Below are 6,502 nucleotides of genomic sequence, written 5' to 3' on the forward strand. Positions count from 1 at the left end.
GTTCATCAAAGCAGTGTACTATAATAGATAACAGGATTGCATGTTGTTATAGTAATAACAGGAATAGCCACTAACCACAATTATAATAGCAATAATACCAACAAGAGCTGCCAATATTATTAAAGTAGTAATAGCCAGAATCATTGCCAGGAAAGGAGCCTGGGAGCCAAGATGTGTACCAGGCTCTGGGTGCAACGTCTGTATTGTCCAAACTTGAGTCCCTTGGATATACCTTCATTTTTTGCTATATCCCTCACACCTTGATCATTATTTCCTGAATATTTTTCTTTGAATAGACTCACTTTTAAAACTTAAAGTAGTTTGTCTTAAAAAAAACCCTCAAAATCAAAAACAAAAACAAAACCTGTCTCACTCAAGAGAATGAGAAGACAAGTCATAGACTAAGAAAAGAAAATTGCAAAAGACACATCTGATAAAGAGGTGTTATCTGAAATTGACGAAGAATTCTTAAAACTCAACATCAGGAATAAAAAAAAACAACTTGATTTAAAAATGGGCAAGGGGCACCCGGCTGGCTCAGCTGGTAGAGCATGCAACCCTTGATCTCAGGGTCATGAGTTGGAGCCCCAAATTGGTTGTAGAGATTACCTAAAATAAATAAACTGAAAAAAAAGAATAAAAATGGGCAAAAGATTGAAACAAACACCCCCCCAGAAGAAGATAAATGGATTGCAAATAAACATATGAAAAGATGCTCGCCATAATGTGAGGAAATTGGAAATTGCACTAGGAAATGGCAGATTAAAACAACAATGAGGGGTGCCTGAATGGCTCAGTCAGTTAAGCATCCAACTTTTGATTTCAACTCAGGTCATGATCTCAGGGTTGTGGGATCAAGCCCTGCATCAGGCTCCTCACTCAGTGGGGAGTCTGCTTGAGATTCTGTCCCTCTCCCTCTCCATCTGCCCCCCCCCACCCATTCGTGCTCTCTCTCTAAATAATTTTTTTAAAATCTTAAAAAAAAAAACCCAACAACAATGAGATAACATTATGCACCTGTTAGAATGAGGCTTAACTGACTGAGCCACCCAGGCTCCGCATTCATAAAGTCTATTTTGAAAGAAAAGATATCACTACCACAAGTGGGGAGTCAGGAATATTTTTCATAAATAAAAAGGAAGGAAGGGCACAAAGTCAGAGGATATACAGGGATAATATAAGTGAGCTAAATCCTCATGTATTGGGGCAAAAGTCAATAGATGATGTCCAAAGCTGATAAACCAACAAATGTCCACATAAGTATGTACATTAATTAGCTCTATGGAAAGAACAACTAGAAGAAATAGCTACAAAGGTTAGAAGTGGTTGTCATGCCAACTAAGCACATGAAGATACCCTCCTAATAAGACATTGCCAATGTCAAAGTACAGAGACACCATTCCTTACCACTTAGATAGCAATGATCAGAAAGGTTGATTTTTATTTATTTATTTATTTATTTATTTATTTATTTATTTATTTTATTTTAAAGATTTTATTTATTTATTCGACAGAGATAGAGACAGCCAGCGAGAGAGGGAACACAAGCAGGGGGAGTGGGAGAGAAAGAAGCAGGCTCATAGTGGAAGAGCCTGATGTGGGGCTCGATCCCGTAACGCCGGGATCACGCCCTGAGCCGAAGGCAGACGTTTAACCGCTGTGCCACCCAGGCGCCCCTGATTTTTATTTAAATAGAACTGGGGAGGGTGAGAAGAAAGGGACACTTGAGTATGAAGGTGGTGGACAAGTACATCAGTACAATCTCTTTGGAGGACAGTTTGTCAATACCTCTGAAAATTACAAAAGCATGGCCCCTTTGACTTGGGAATCCTTGCAGGTGGAGGCACACGTGTAAAGGAGAACATGAGAACAAGGTTCTTTGCCACTTCATTATAATGTCAAAAAGTTGACATCAACTTTTTGGGACATCTCAGTGTCCCTCGATAGGGGCTGGTTAAGTCTATTATGACCCATCCCATCAGTGGGACATTGTGCAGTCTCCCAAAATAAGAAAGCAGTTATTGATGTACTTACTGGAAGATCTTCAGCATACATTGTTAGGTGAAAATGCAAGGTGCTTAACAGTGTTCATAGCATGTCACCATGTCTGTTTTTTTAAAGCATATTTATATTATATGCTGACATATGCAAACGTATCTCTGGGAAGATGTAATCACTTGGTAAGAGAGGTTGCCTTTGGGGGGAGGAGCGAGGTTGTACCTTTGGAAATTTTTACCTCGTGCCCATATTACCTATTCAAATAAATGTGAGAAAAAGTGAAGTGATTGCCTCTAGACAACTCAATGGGGGTGGAAAGGGGTGATGGATTTTAATTACATATATATATTATTATTATTAATTTACAAATGTTTTAACTACCAAGAAAGAAAGAGAGGCAGTTTCTATTGATAAGGGGTCAAGTGGAGGCAGGCAGCCACTCCCGACCGTGGCATGTCCCTGGGTCTGCCCCATGACAAGGACCAGCAGCTTCCTGTAGTGTTCAGCCCCATTTATCTGGCTTCTCTCTGTCCTGCCAGGTTTGAAGCGTCCAAGTAACCGATGACCTAGTTCCCAGGAAATCTCCCTTGCTGTCCTTTTGTGAGGGTCCTGGGGGCTGTGGGGCTCTTGGCAGATGCCACATCTGTGTGCACAAAGAGCAGCTTATTCTCCTCTTAGCAGGGAGAAGGGGACCCATCAGAGTGCAGTGAGCTGGCCAGCTGGGGGGTAGCACCCCTCTCCCCATGGGTCTGGGCAGCAGGGCATTGCACCCCGGGTGGGGGTAGGAGCGCTGCTCCGTCTCCCTTCACTCCCGCCTGGGTTATCTCCTGCTGCATAATGAGCCACCCCACAACTTGCAGGCTTAAAGTAACAATTTATTATTATCCCTCATAGTCCTGCTGGTGAACTGGGCTCAGGCCGGTGGTTCTCGCTTGGGGTCCTTCATGCAGTTGCAGCCAGAAAGCAGCTGCTCCTGACATCCTCTCGAGGCTAGATCGGGCTGGACGTCCGAAGTGGCTCCTTCGCAGGGACTGGCTGGCTATCTTTTTCTCTCCATAGAGTCTTTCCACGTGGCTTCTTCACATCATGGCAGTCCCAGAGTGGTCAAACTTCTTCAATGGCAACTGGCTTATCCCACGGCACTGTTCCAAAAGAGAAGGTGGGCGCTGAGGGGCTTCTCATGACGTAAGCGTAAGCGTCGGAGGTGAGGCTCGTGACTTCTGCTGTGTCCTATTGGTTGCGTAGAACCGGCCAGGCCTGGAAGTGGGCGGGGCTACACGAGAGTGTAACTAGCAGAGGGTGTGGTTCTTGGTGGCCCAACGTTGGAGGCCCCCCACTGCAATGTCAGGTGCCTGCCATCGGACGCTTTCTTCTCTTAGTCTGTGAGCAGATCTTCCTCATCTTCTGGCTTCAAAGGAATCGAATGCCCCCAAACTCAGACCTGGGGCCACTTCTCTATCTATGCTCTTCCTTTAGTGATCTCATCCCGTCTCATGGCTCTAAATACTTACAAGCTGACAATTTCTGAATTAGCATCTCTAGCCTCGACCACTCCTCTGAAGTCGAGACTCCAGTCCCCAGCTGCCCGCTGACATCTCCGCTTGGGTGTCTCACAGAGAAGTCAACGTTAGCAGCTCTAAAGCCACTTTCCACCCCCTGCTCCCAGACACTTCACTAGTCACGACCTGGGATTAGCCAATAATTGCATGTAACAAGATGCTCAATTTCATCAGTCGTTAGTCAAGGGCAAGTTAAAATCACAATGAGTTACCACTACCCGTCCATGAGAATGTCTAAAATGAGAAAGACTGGTGGTAACAGGTGTTGGCCACCACGTAGAACTCGTATGCACTGCTGGGGGAAAGTAGAAGTCGGTAAACCCCTTTAGAAAACAGTTTGGTAATTTCCTGAGAAGTTAAATATGCACCTGCTACTTGATATATGATACCACCCAGCCATTCCACTTGTAGGCATTTACCCAAGAGAAACAAAAACATTTGTCCACACCAAGACTTGTACACAAATGTTCAGAGTAGCTTTATTTGTAATCACTGCAGGCTGGAAACAATCTAAAAAGTCCATCAACAGGCAAATGGAGAACAAATTGTGGTCCATCCACATTACTCAGCAGTAAAAAGGAACAAATGGATGGATCTCAAAATCACTCTGTTGAATAAAAGGAGCCAGACCCCACTCCCCCAAAAATGACTACTCACTGTATGATTCCATTTACATAAATTCTGGAAAATGCAAACTAATTTCTAATGACAGAAATAGGTCAGTAGTAGGGGAGAGAGGGTGTGGGGTCTGCAGAAAGGCACAAGGGTAGATGGTCGATATGAAGGGTGTTGGATACGTTCACTATCTTAATTGTGGTGAAGATCTCATGGGTGTTTTCATAGGTCAAAACTGATCAAATTATATACTTTAAATATGTGCCATATCGTGTACTTCAATTATACCTCAAGCAAGTTGAGAAAAAAATTGACTCAAAAGAAAAACCAAAAACCAAAGACATGTTTGAAAGAATATTAACCAATTGAACCATACTTACTTTCAGGCAGTGGGAAGGGGGGGAAGAACCATCACTTGTTATATTACATGAAGCCTTCTGGTTTTGTTTGCAGCAAGCATATAATGCTTCTGAGTTTAAGAAAAAGAAGAAAATACATCTTTTGACCCCAAGCCTCAGCCCAGGGCTCAGGAGGCCTCTCACTTGCCCCCAGATGAACCAGGTCGTGCTGCCAAACAAAGTCATCTCCTGGGTTTGAGCCAAGGGTTTCTAGGGGCCAATTCCCAACCAGAGACAATGAAAAATGTGCTCTCAGAACAGGGCCTTTATTTATACCTTATATCTATATTCCGGACTGGGGCCTAGACAGGATGATTGCCCAGGAAGATAATGGAGTCATTAATCTCTACCCAAGACTGGGCTCCCCCTGCCAACTTCCCATCTGGATGACCAACTGGCAGCCCTGTATCAGTTTCCACAGTGCCTGTGGGGCAGAGGACAGGGCACCTCTGGCTGCTGCACTTGGCTTCTCCAGAGGGAGAGCTTCCTGGGTAACTTTAGGACAAGCAAGCTGAGCCCAGGCTAGGGTTCTCAGCCCTGACTTGGCTAGGTCCAGAGCTCAGGCAAACATGGACCTCTTGGCATGTGATGGGGGTGGAAACAGCTGTCTGAGCTTGTGTTTGTGTGGTTGCCCATGTGTGCCCTTCTATTCTTCCTAACTTTACACTAAATATTGGTTCCTTTAACATCACAAGAATTCCCCACCCCACAAGTAATCCGTCTCTCCTACCAACTTTTTTCCTCCTCCATAACCAGCACCACGATGTTCAATGGAAATGCCCCCCTTCTCTGTTCCCAAATCAAGAAGGTAATTTTTTTTGAAGTTTTAGTACTCTCTACACCCAATGTGGGGCTCGAACTCATGGCCCTGAGATCAAGAGTTGCACACTCTTCTGACTGAGCCAGCTGGGCGCCCCAAAAGGTAAATTTTGATTCAACTTGGCTCTCACTACCCAGAGCATGGTCCAACATCTCACTACCCAGAGCATGGTCCAACATCACCTGGGAGCTTATTGGAAACGCAGAGTCTCAGGGCCCATCCCAGATGTACTGAGCCAGAATCCTCCTTTTCACAAACCCTCTGGTGATTTGATCACATTAGTTCACAACCCTGACTGGACATTAGAAGCGCCTGAAGACTTTTTTCATAACTCTGATACCTGGGATCTTCTGCTGAGATTTTGATTCAATTGATCTGGAATACGACCTGGACATCGGTATTTCTTTTACAGTATAGCATACGTTTAGTAAAATGCACTAATTTTAAATGAATAGCTTGGCGTTTTTTACACACGTGTACACCCACATAGCCACCACTCAGGTGATGGCATAGAACATTTCCCAAAGCTCCCCCAAAAGTTCCATATGGTCCCTTTGAGGTAGGACTGAGGGTTTTTTTCAGGACATGGGGCTCTCAGTACTAAACCCTAAAGTGAGGGGGACAGGGAGGCAGGGACCAGGACCAGTCTATACCCCAGCCCACCTCCAGAGGGAACCATTCTCCTGATTCCTATCGAGCAGATAATTTTAAGCGTTCCCCCAGGTGACTTTAATGTGCAGTTAGGGCTGACCCAGTGTCCATCAGAATCACCTGGAGGCCCCGTGAAAACGTTGCTGCCCCTCACCCCTACTTGCTAATTCGGTAGGTCTGGGGTGGAGCCTCTTATTTGCATTTCTAACAAGTTTCCCAGGTGATCCGGATACTGCTGCTCCAGGTACCTTCATTTGAGGACTACAGGTCTAAGCCAATCACAGGACCAGTCCCCTTGCCAATGGCAGGTTTAGGCTTGGACGCGTGATGCACTTCTGGCCAAGGGGCACGAGGAGAAGACCTCCTGGCGCTTCCCGGACAGCGTTCAGGTAGGCTATTAAAATGGTATCCTTGGCTTGTGCAAATCAGCAGCCCTGGGGTGGGAGTGGGAGGCTCCTAGG

Source organism: Ursus arctos, unplaced genomic scaffold (genome assembly GCF_023065955.2).
Source record: "Ursus arctos isolate Adak ecotype North America unplaced genomic scaffold, UrsArc2.0 scaffold_16, whole genome shotgun sequence".
In the NCBI taxonomy this organism is placed as follows: domain Eukaryota; kingdom Metazoa; phylum Chordata; class Mammalia; order Carnivora; family Ursidae; genus Ursus; species Ursus arctos.